This window comes from Vicugna pacos, chromosome 2 (genome assembly GCF_048564905.1).
Source record: "Vicugna pacos chromosome 2, VicPac4, whole genome shotgun sequence".
Taxonomy (NCBI): Eukaryota; Metazoa; Chordata; class Mammalia; order Artiodactyla; family Camelidae; genus Vicugna; species Vicugna pacos.
The window spans coordinates 12,434,685-12,446,567 of record NC_132988.1 but is presented as its reverse complement, the minus strand read 5'-3'; the positions used below and the strand labels follow the sequence as shown (position 1 = coordinate 12,446,567).

Sequence of the window (11,883 nt, the reverse complement as noted above, 5' to 3'; positions counted from 1 at the left end):
GGACAAAGAGGCAGAATTTGTCTGTAGCTTCTAGGTTTTGAGGGGAGAATTGTTGGCCCGAATATATGACTTAGTTCCCATCTGGAGGTTAACCTGAGCTCTCCGATTTTTGAGAAGGAAAAGAAACTAATAACTAGTTGCCTAGCTGCTCACATGTGTGGATTAAACGAGGCATACGAGGACTGGGGTACCTAGAGTTTCAAGGTTCCCCAGGTAAGGCTTAGCATCTGCAAAAATGGCTTTTGGGAATTTGAAAACAATTCTAGTAGAAGTCTTTTACTGTGAGTTCGATGATTGTAGCCTAATGCAGAAGCAACCAGCTTACTCTGACAGGGAAGACACATGCAAACAATGTCATTGGTGGTTATCTCCAGAGCTCTGGCCAAAGTAGAGTAGCATGTGACATGTGTTAACAATCTGGATGCTAATAAAAATTAGGGGGTGAGTCATTATCTGCCTGGCTCCCCTGCTCCCATTATGCCCCTGTTCCCCCCAATTAGCCCCTCTGATTTCTTTATGGTGCCTCAGCCCAGCCTGTCACACAGGACAAAGGTCATTGAACCATCAAGTGACTTCTGTAGACTCTGTACCATGGGCATGGGATCACAAGGGCCCCCTTTTTTATGAGCTCCTGTGCAGTGGAGCTGCCAGGAAAATTCCTTCCTCTGACCTCCCTCTCCGCCCCAGGAGACAAGGTTTAACCTGATTCTGCCCAGCAGGCAAGCAGGACTCTTGGATATTAGTCTCCTTATTGAGATCAACCATGAAGAGGGCACGCTTATAAAGGGAAAAAATGCAAAACTAGAAAATACGTTCCAATCTTTGATAATGGGGAGGAGGAAGAGGGAAATGAGCTGTGGGAACATTTAGCATTTTCTGTGCTTTTCTGGAGCAGGGAGAGTATAGCTCAGTGGCAGAGTGCATGTTTAGCACACAGGAGGTCCCAGTTTCAATCCCCAGTACCTCCATTAAATAAATAAATAAATAAACCTGATTACTTCCCCCTAAAAAAGAAATTACAAGTCTGATGTATCTCTGTGACCTCAAATATTAAAGTAAATAAGAACCCACAGTGAGAGTGTATTCAGTTTCCCTGGGAAGAGAAATTACCTTTTTGTTGTTGTTGTTGAAGCTATTGCCAACAGTAAAAAAAAAGAAAAAAGAAAAAAAATTCCACTGTGCAGTGTAAATTCAAGTCCTGTGTTTAACTGTGTGTTTGCCTCCAGCATCTCCTGCCCCCCTGCCTCATACAAACCAGACACCTGGAGCAACACTCCCCATCAATTATCCCACAGAAAGCACAACACAGTTCAAAAGTCAAAAATTCAGAAATCCGTCCACCTGTGCCTTCAACAGAGGGATGCAGTGGGCAGTGAGTCCAGAGTTTTTTTTAGAAAACCAAACAAGAAAAATGAAAAATAAAGTCATTTGCTCTTTTCCCTAGCCTCGTCCTGAGAAATCACCACCAACAGAGAAATACTTTGTGTAGGTCAACTTTGCTCTTATTTTATGAAATGACATACAATTTAACTCACAAAAGTTGATCAGAGGCACAAAAACACTAGATAAAACAAACTTAGAAATGTGAGGAGAAATTTTTTCATCCATTTAAAACTACAAATGACTGAATGTGTAGCAGCACCACACAGATTAAATCCAGAAGCCTCTTGGGTCAGGAGGAAACCGGCAAGTTAGAGTAAAGTGTTTCAAGACTCCCCAGATAAGCCAGCAAGCTAGGATTAAAGTGTTTCAAGGTTCCCCAGGGAAGTCCCAGGTTCCACCCCAATGCACCCTCTTCAGTTTTAGCCTGGTCAGCCCACTGATGATACATAATGTGACCTAATGTTGATGCTGAGTGTTTTGATAGGGGTCCTCTTTGTGGCCAAGGTTGGTCAAACCCTGAACCATGGTATTCCCACCGGAAAGCTCACTCTCTTCACTTTCTCCAAAAATGCTCCTTTTTCATTATTTTTATAAATCTGGCTTGAGGAATATTAAGATACTAATTGCTGTGGACTGGCTTTATTCTTCGCTATCATATCCAGAGTATTTACCTTCTGATTAAAATGGAAGCTTAGTGCAGAGGGATTGTTTATAACTGGTCCATTAGACTTAAGTACAGACTCAGTTTCCAAGGGGAGTAAAAACAGCTTTATAATTTGCTAAGTCACCAGCATGTCCTTTCTCCCACCTTCATATGCCCTACCAAGTCTTGCAGCGGACATGCACATAGTATTTCCCCAGGGACACACACACACACACACACACACACACACACACACACACCATCGCATCTCAATATTGTTTGCTCGTTGGGTTTCTGTTTGTGGACAGCTTCTACTGTGTGTGTTACAGTTTCAAATTACTGTTTGCCTTTCTAACTTCTTAGAAGGTAAACAACTTGGAAGCAGTTGGAACCCGCAGCAGAAGAAATTGGCATCTGACATATACTCTTTAATTCCTTTTAGTGAAACTCACGGACTTGTTTTTGATGATGGATAATGGAGAAAAGTGATACGCTTTCATGTTACATTTTAAAGCTCTTTTTCTCCTCAAAAATTGAATGTCATAACAGCCAGATGTTACGTTTATAATTAATACCAACCAGGTTTCTAAGCACTGTACCAACTGTAAGCTAAGAAAAAGCCCAGCTAAAGGTTTTCTGGGTGAAAACTCAGTGGTACAGACACCTTTTCTCTTACTTTAGTCTCCTCTTCCATCCCTGTCTACACACACACACACACACACACACACCTTAAAAAGGAGAAAATGGACCATTTGCTCTAAAAAAAACAGACAGATGGGGACAAGGGTCATGGGGACCAGGGTCATAATTACTTCAGTCCTATACATTGGGCAAGGATTGTCTGTAATCCTTCCTACCCTCAAACAAACCAGGCACTGTTACTGACAAACTACCTGTATTTATTTCCAGCAAAGGAAATGCCGTAACTGCCTCCACAGATATCAGCACCGCATGTGGAAACATTTTCTATTTCAAACTTTCAAAAATCACTACTTAGCATCCAGACACAAAGTGTCTACCTCTTAACAATCAGAACCTAGTCATTATTTACTATATTTAAAGGCCAATTACTATTTAAATTTTTTAGCCTACAAAAATAAAGCATTGTTTTCTCAGCTCAAAGCTGTTTGAAAAATTCTAGTAATGCAGTCAGCATTTGGCCAATAAGATACTGGCTGCAAATTTGCACTCACAGTGATGGTAAAAATTCTACTGATTTTATTTGTTTTACACTTTCCACCCTCTGAAGGAAACAAGGCCTAGCAATTTCTCTTTGAAATGGCTGGTGCTGGAAGGGTTTTTGAGTCTGCATTTGTCTGCAAGTTTGTTCAACTACAGAGTTGGTAGCATTTGTTTGTTTCTTTTGCAGTTTCCAGTTTTAAGAGCAAAGACATAGCCTATAATCTACTGAACAGCTGATCTCATCAGATATCTGTTTTAAGAAGAGTAAAAATTAAATAAAGTTCAGTCTGTATCAGAGAGAGAGGAGAGGTTTAAAAATCAGTGTGATGCCTCAACCCTTTGCCCGAGGGGACTCATTTCTATGTGTCCATTCTCGCCCCATGACTCCAAGAAGTCAGCTGATGGATTAGACTTACTCCTTGAGCAAACAAGCATTTTTTAGAGCTGTAAGGTATTCTTTAGAATGGATCCTGACATTTGCTTCATTTTAGTTGGAAGGTTTTGTCTAGTGGCTCCTAATGACAGATTCAAGTCTGATGGCAGAGAAAATGAAAACCTCTCAGGGCTGAGGAGGAGAAGATAGAAGAAAGAAAATGAACTGGGTAATGGAAATGCAGCAATCCGGAAGGGACAGCCTGGGAGAGGGGAGGGAAAGCTGCAAACAGAATTCTATAGTAGGGCTTAGAGCTGGCACCTGGGACGCCACTCTAAGCACCTACCATGCATCCTGAGAGGTCTGGCCACACTGCCCACTTCTTAAGAGCCTGGCAGTGGCAGCAGCAGTGAACTCCAAGCCACAAATTCCAGGGGCTGCTTGGACTTTGGGCAGCCTGGCTCCAGGCATCTTTCCAGCCTTCCTTGCAGATAGAGGGGCAGGCACATTTCTGGGATACAACTGAATGGCAGATCTTAACTCCCAAGCACAAACTTAGCTGAGATGAAGGCGTGGCTAACAATTAATAAATGAAGAATAAATTATCCGCTAGATTGGCAGTCTCAGATTCAATCCATTGGGAAATTAACTGTATTTGAGAGTTGCACTCTGCTCTATTCAAGTATTTTTGCCACCTAATATGCACAACACAGAAAATAAGAGTCAAAATGAGCGCATCACATTCCAGGGCAGCACACAATGCTGCTTGAGCAAAATGGGATGCTTCTGATTGTGGGAGCAAGGTGGAGGCAGGGTGCAACCCAAGTGTCAGACTGAAGACTGCCGCCTCTTCCCTGGAGGCAATTATGTGGACCTATATGGAGGTTTGGAACAGGTAAGTAACATGATGCCATCAGATTTTAAAAGCACTGACCTGACAGCAGAGTCAGGAGAAGAGAAGAGAGGCAGAAGGAATGCTCAGGCAGTGGGAAGGCAGGAGTCCAGTTTAATTGTCTAAGCTGGAAAAGACGGAAAGTGGGGTTTTTAAGATGGTTGTGAGAAGCAAGTATGATGCCTGATACGTAGCAAAAAAAATCTTGGTTTCCCCTTCCTCTGATCGGGGCTACTGTAGTGGCTGTGGACATAAAGCACAGATGGAAGAGATCTTACTTGGGAAAGAGCAACAATTGGCCATAATTAGATGTAAGGAATTTAAAACAGAAAAAGAACCCAGAGGAAAGCTGGGATTTTGAATTTTAAAAATCAGGTCTTAAGAAAGGGGTGCGGGCAGGAAGAATACTAATTTTGAGAGACAGCTGAGTTGACTTTTTGACAATTAACTTGGACTTGAGCTTTGACAGGGGCAGTATGGATTCAAGAATGTCTGATATAGAGGTGAAATTGGAAGTGGGTTTACCTTGGAGCTCAAGTTCTCATGCCCCTCGCTTTTCTCAGATACTTCCAAGGACATATCGCTGATGTTGTGTTTGTAAGATTTGTTTTGTTTTTGTTTTTTTGGGAGGGGTAATTAGGTTTTATTTAATTTTTTTTTTAAATTGAGGGACTGGAGATTGAACCCAGGACCTCCTGCATGATAAACACACACTCTACCATTGAGCTATACCCTCCCCTGTGTTTGTAAGTTTTTATTGTTTTTCTTTTAAAATCTCCCTCATGAGTTATATAAGCAAATTCTGGACCCCTCCAGGTTGAAGTCGGAAGGCAGTTCCCATGGGATAATGGGAAAGAAAGAGTTGGAAAGATTCAATCACTGCCCTCAAAGGAATAAGGGCCAGCAGAGGATGCCGGAGAGGCAGAAAGAAGCCGATGGCCAGGATGCTGTGGAAAGATCAAAGGGCCCAGGGGCTGAGGATGGGTCACTGGACTTGACCCTTCAAAAAAGTAACTGGTTTGAGAGTGCACACTCACTACCCGATGGGGAGGCCCAGGTTGGAGGGGGGCTGGAAGAGCAGGAAGTGTGCAGTGGGTATCGACTCCTCATCTGGCCAGGTTGACAGAAAATGCGAGGGCGCCATTAGCTCCTCACTTTCCATGTTCTTTGATCTGACCTTTGCCTGTACGGTCACTATTCCTTTGGGGTCAACGTCAACTTCCCAAGCAGAGGGCCTTCTCTTTTATTACCCTTCCCACTTCGTGAGATTTTCTGTGGTCTAACTTGGATCTACTTCCTTCATGTTTTGTTTTAAGCCTGGTTCATGGCTAAGAAATGGGCTACTGATGGGCACGATTTTGTTTTTTGTTTTTTCATTTGTTTGCGGTTTTTACCCTAATCGCTTCTCTTTCTTCTATCCCTGTGGAGATTGGGAATTCTAACCTGGGAGTTCAGGGGCTGAGGACCAGGGTGGGGAGAGGGGAAGTCATCAGGCACCAGAAGCTGGCAAAGCCCTGGTCTGTTATCTGGGATCACAGAGCCAAAGGTAGCTATGACTTCATCCCCGCAGAGGGCGCCTCCCTCCCCCTGCAGCTGACTTCCGACCAGCCGGTTTGCCTAGGATAGGTTTTCTTTGATTACTCGTTTCTCACTGCCTAGCGTCACAAGTCACTTTGGAAAAAAAGATGCGATTAAACCATTCCCCCGTTTCCTCTTTTGAGGAGCCTTTCCCAGACAGCGTCTGTTCAAGCGATCAGGCCTGTAGTGGACTTTTTCTTCTCTTTTCTCTCCTCTCCTCTCCTCTCCTCTCCTCCTCTCCTCCTCTCCTCTCCTCTTCTCCTCTCCTCTCCTCCTCTCCTTTCCTCTCCTCTTCTCTTCTCTCTCTTTTGCTTAAATATAACTGAAAGGCTTCTGTTACCATCATCACTGAATCACTGAGGAAATTAAAAAGGAAAAAAATAACAGATTTACATTTGGCAGGTACCAGGGAGGAGCTGACCTTTGGGAAGCTCAAGTCCGACTGGGACTCGGCCACGCGGTTGGGGAGGTGGGGGCAGAGGGTGGCCCGGCCCGCGTTTGTGTATGCGCACTCGGGGTTTGAGCGTGCATGAATGTGCGTGTGCGCACATGTGTGTGCGCGCGCGTGTGCGCAGGGGAGGGTGTCCGGGAGGCTGCCGCAGAGGCTCCTTTGTGGAAGGTACTTGTCGGTGAAGAGCCAGCTTGGCGCCTTCCCTTGCTGGTTCCACGAGGACACCTGGCCTTCGCGGTCCGTACATCTCTGTCCCCTGCCTCCCCTACTTTCCTCAGTGGCGGGTCGTCTCGCCCCGCGCCAGGCTTCGGGTACCGGCAGCCGCTTGCCGTGTGGCGGCTTCCAGGCCCCCGGGGCCCCACGCAGGTGGAGGTGAGAGCCGCAGCGCCGACGTTGGTGCTCGAGGGTGGGAGAGAGGAAGGGCTGAGCAGAAAAGCGCGTGCTGCCCTTTGCAGCTGGCACTAGGAGCAGCCCCGTCTGCAGCATTGTTACCTGAAGCAGCGGCTGCGCCCCGCCCCGCGCCGCCCTGCCCCCTTGTGGTCCCGGGCATCCCAGGCTGCAGTGACCCGGGAGGAGGTGGCGGCGCTGGGAGACTGCGGGCGGCGGGCAGAGAGGAGCGCGCACGGGGAGCGCCGGCTGCGGGTGAGTGTGAGCCGCGCGGCCCAGGCAGGGTCATCGCCGCTCGGGGGCACCGTGAAACCGAGACGCCTCGGCTCTGGAGGGCCGGGGGCGAGGATCTTCTAGGACCCGGGCTGCGACGCCGAGTGTCGGCTGCCTTTCAGCCTCACTGGGAAGGCTGGGGAGGGCTGAGCTCCTCCAACTTTAGCGGCTGCACTCTCCGGGCCGCAGAGGACAGCGATCGGTCTCTTGAGGCGAAGACGCGCGGGTCTGGACGGAGAACGAGCTAGGTCGCAGGCCGCCTCCGTGTTAAACTTGGGCCGGCTGATTTAGCTTTGGCTGCCAGGACTTTTGGATAAACTGAGCCTCTACTTGATCCCCGCCCGTCCAAGAACGCGCTACTGGGGGTGCCACGCCGGGTCCCTGGCCAGCAGGGAGCCACGACTTGCCCCTCCTGGCAGTGGGTGCGGGGCTGGCCAGGACCGGGTCCGGGTGATGCAGACCGAGGACAAGGTGGCTCTCGCTCGGGCACGCTCGCTCTGGCTGTGCTAAGTTCAGGTTAGAAGTTGAGCCCTGCGCTTGTGGAAGTTTAGGGAAGGAAGCAGGTGGGCTGGCGGGTCACCTCCAGCCGCTGCGGTGCCCCAGCTCGGGGACAGCGAGCTCTCGGTTTAATCCTACGACCAAACAGCAGGAGTCTCCCCTCTGTGTTCTCGCTGGCTCTTCCCTCTGGCTGATCCGCACTGCGGCCGTGAGGCTGTCTCCCCCGCGCCCGGGACCCCGACCCCGAACCTTGGGAGGTGTCGCCGCGGAGGTTCGAGGAGGAGGAGGAACCCGCAAACCAGGAGACCCCCACTTTCGCTTCAAGCACAGTGGCACCTTCCCTGGTGAATCCCCCACTCCTCTTGGGGGAGCCTGGTACGGCCCCACCCCCCACGGAGGGGGCGGGCCCCGGGGATCGGCGAGGGAGGAGGCGGGGCTCTAAGGCGGGGGCCCTCGGGGCGAGGGGCGGGGCCAGCGACCTCGGCGGGGGCCGGGGTGGGGCGAGCTGGTGCGGCGGACTCACCAGTCGCTTCTGCTCGAAGACGCGGGCACGCTCGGCGCTCCCGGGAGGCGGAGGGCCGACTGTGCGCCGCCGTGGGCCAGCGTGTCCCCGCGAGGCGGGCTGCGGCCTCTCCCCCTGCTCGCCCCGGCCCCACCGCAGAGCCTGCGCGGTGCGTGTGGGCGTCTACCTGGGCCGCGCACCGCGGCCGCAGTCCAGATAAGGACGTGCTAAGGCTGGCACGGGCCGCGGGGACCGCCACTCGCGTCCCTCTGCTGCCACCGCATGCGGACCGAGGCTCCCCGGGGATTCGGCGGGCGCGGTGCCCTCAGGACCTTTTGTGCGGCCGAGCCGGTGGCGCTTTGGTAAGTGGCTGGTGCGGAACGGGAACCAGGGGTTGGGGGCAGGAGGACGCAGTGGCCCGCTCGCCAGTGCAGAGCCCTAGGAAACTGCTGGGCGTCCAGACTTGGTGAAGGAGATCGTGCTCCCGGCGTCCCCCACGCCGAGTTTCTTCAGGACCTAGGAGTCCGTTTTCAAACGTCCGTTAGCACAGAGACCGCCCCTAGTGTTCCGCCGTCTGTGACCCCCTCCACGGACCCACTGTTGTTTTCCTGGAATGAGAAGCGAGCGCTTCCTTCCCTCTCTCTAGAGCATCCTTTGGCGCTCGTTTGCACCCCCCCCCCGGGTTTGGGGATACTGAAAGAAACTGAAAATGCACGTTCAGAAACGGGCGTTCTTCCTCTGCTCACAGGGAGTTGCACTCGCTCAGGGGCGTCTGTGAACTGTTTATGTTGTGCTGCAGATTAAACGCGCTGACTGGAAACAGGCTTGGGTTCTTTCACTGCCGGCAGGAGTGCCATGGTGAGGAGTTGGATATTGTCAGCTCTAGTGCGACTGTGTGGTTGACATTCTGTGTTTGAAAATCAGGAAAGGTTTTGAAAATAGGCGGTGGGGGAGGAGCCTGTTCCCAATGAGTTGGTGGAGAGCAGAAATTCCATATTTTCGAATCGCCTGTCTTTTCTTTCCCCACCTTCCCTTCTCCCTCAAATAGAATAGGGCCATGTGATCCTCCTGTCTCTTCTCTCCACACCCGGCTTCCTCTGCCCCCGTTTGTCAGCAGAAGGGTGTGGGCCAGCCGTTCCTGCTCCCACCTCATCTGTGACACACGTCAGGAATCAAGGGGAAAGGTTTTTCTGGCAGGTTTTCCTTGGCGTTTACTTTTGATTATTGTTGACCTAGGGGGTGGGTGACCAGCTGAGCAACAAGGCCCCACTAACCTTATTTCAGGAAAGATCTCAGCTCTGAACAGTCTTTCAGGAATGTGTTTTCCTCCTAAATACACCGTGAAATGAAGCATGCATTCTCTTTTCTTCCTTCCCACCCACTCCCTTCAAGAGAATGGAGCTTCAGCAATGTTTCAGACACTAAGAGCAGAGTAATGCTGGCTAATTTAGACAGGAGAGTTTAGGAGGGGCCAGAGGGCTTCTTTGACAACCCTTATAAACATTCTCACTCTAAGATTTTTGCTAGCTGATCAGCTAAACGCTGGGGACATGGTCACAGCATCCCCTTATTAAAAGTTGTTCACGTAGTTGCCAGATGCTCAGCTGAGCTACAGCCTTCCCCGCCCCCAGGAAGGTCCTTCACTCAGACTCATCTCTGATGGGTTATGATTAGCACCTAGAGCACGAAGAGGAAGTTCCCATCTTTGACGACTTGCGGCAGCTCTACAATTTACTCCAAGGCCAGGCATTTGTCAACCTTAGCACCCATCCTCCTTGCCGCTGAGGTCCCCAACCTGTAGGTGAGATGTTAAATACTAGCCTGTCTCCTTTTGCCCTGGGGAGATTGATGGGACCCTTGACATTTTGCAGATAGAGCCTAAGGCTAATTCCATTGTCCTTGCCGGCAGCTGCCCGCGGTGAGAAACAGCCATCTCTAGGGCTGCTGCATCACCTGTATTCTCCCAGCAGACTCGGGGAGTTTGCATCTTTATTGTGGACAGTACCATAGTAAATCAAATGCTCTTTGTGTATCCCCTGTTTTAATATCTCGTGAGACTGGAAAAGGTTAGAAGGTCTGTCTGTACTCTCTTTTTCTTGCCATCTCTTTGACATTGGAAATCCTGGCCCAAGGGGGAAGCCCTGTCAAAGCCCTATTGAGGCTTGTAGTAAAAGCATTAGCATCTTAGCTAATCATTGCTGGAGAACTTATTCATTAGAATCTGTGGGGGGCCTAGGATTCTTGTATGTTACCCTGGGAAAAAAAATTAGCCAGACAACATACCAGAAACAATGTTGTAAATTTTCTTTTGTTCCTTTTACTTTCTAAAATAACATTCTTTCTCAAGATGGGGCAGTGGTTAGAATCCTGGGGATGCACAGCTAACGCGTGTTACTGTTTCCTTTGACAAGCTTTAATCTGGTACTTCCTCTGTGAAACAGACTATACTCAAAAGGACTTACTTGCTTTGGGGCTCTGGTGTTAGAAGGTGGTGTTGTTGCAGGACCTCCAAGGGGATAGACGTTCTCACCCTTTGTTAGCGTCTCTGCATTTGTTATGTGAGAGTTAACGGCCCAGCTGTGTCATTAAACTTACACAGCACTGAATGAGTTATTGCCTTCTAAAATGGAGACTTTTTTAGCTTATCACCATTCTTAACAGGGATAATCTATAAACAAGTCAGCATATCTGGAATTGGAGGTGAATTGGAGGATTAGCAATTCTTCTATACATGAGATGTTTTATGTACAGAAATATTTTAAAATATGTAAGGATAAACTGCCAAGACTACCTGTACAGTCTTGAGAAAAGAAGAGTTCAAATATAACTATAAACTGTAATTGACAGTGAGTCATTTGCGTTAGGGGTGCCAACTATGAAAACAGCCTAGTTATGCTCCTAATGATAATTATGAAAACTCCTTTTAAAAGCTGGTTGCATCTAAAGTGAGCTGTAAGTTGGCTTGAGTAAATATTTTCAGTTTTACTTTCTAAAATACTATCCCATGGTGATAACAGCACAACATGGTGAATGTACTTAATGCCACTGATGTACACATAAAAATGGTTAAAATGGTAAAAATAAAACAAGTTATCCAGTTAACAGTAATCGTAATACTAAGTATCCAGTTGATTGGAAATGCTGTTTTCTCCCTATATATAATTTTCAGAACTTAAGTATTTATGTTTCATGAAAACATTTGTTCTTGTAATATAGAAATAATTTAATATACAATGTTAAATGTTGAAATAGGACAAAACTCACAAACCTGGTGACTTAGAAAGCAGAGAGTGGAAATATTAAAGGTGTGTTTCTAGTAGCCAGGGGGACTTAGCGTTTTCTCTATAAACCCAATACATATTTTAAAGCAAATGTAGTGTCCGTGAAAATAAAGAGAAATCATTTGCACATATGATACCAGTTGTTAATGATGGCTAACCACGCACCAGGTGTCTTGGTAAGGGCTGTATGTGTACCAGCTCATTTATTCTTATACAAACCGATGAGATGGTATGTCCTTATGTCACAGATGCAGATGCTGAGATAAAGGTTAAAAAGCCTACCTCCCCTCAGGTTGCACATCTAGAGAAGTAGCAGAATGGATCTGAGGAAAAGCAGCCTCTTTTTTGGAGTCTCTACTCTCATTCCCAAGGCAATTAGTGATATCAGACCATTTACTCCTGTAGAATCCTGTACTGCTTGATGAATGTGTGTATGTGTG

The 11,883-nt window shown here is 48.2% G+C and overlaps 1 protein-coding gene across 4 annotated transcripts in view; it reads left to right on the top strand.

The window, feature by feature from the left end:
• Positions 1-6,581: 6,581 nt before the first annotated feature.
• Positions 6,582-11,883, top strand: part of FHDC1 (FH2 domain containing 1) — a 39,777-nt gene continuing 34,475 nt past the window's right edge. Inside the window, exons 1-2 of one of the 4 annotated variants that reach the window (XM_072975536.1) lie at positions 8,131-8,524; positions 8,911-9,020. The gene's annotated coding sequence lies outside the window, so the exon portion shown is untranslated. Of the gene's footprint in view, positions 6,875-6,996; positions 7,145-8,130; positions 8,525-8,910; positions 9,021-11,883 lie in introns of those variants that run through there. The other 3 variants (XM_072975545.1, XM_072975530.1, XM_072975534.1) reach the window with 3 other exon arrangements.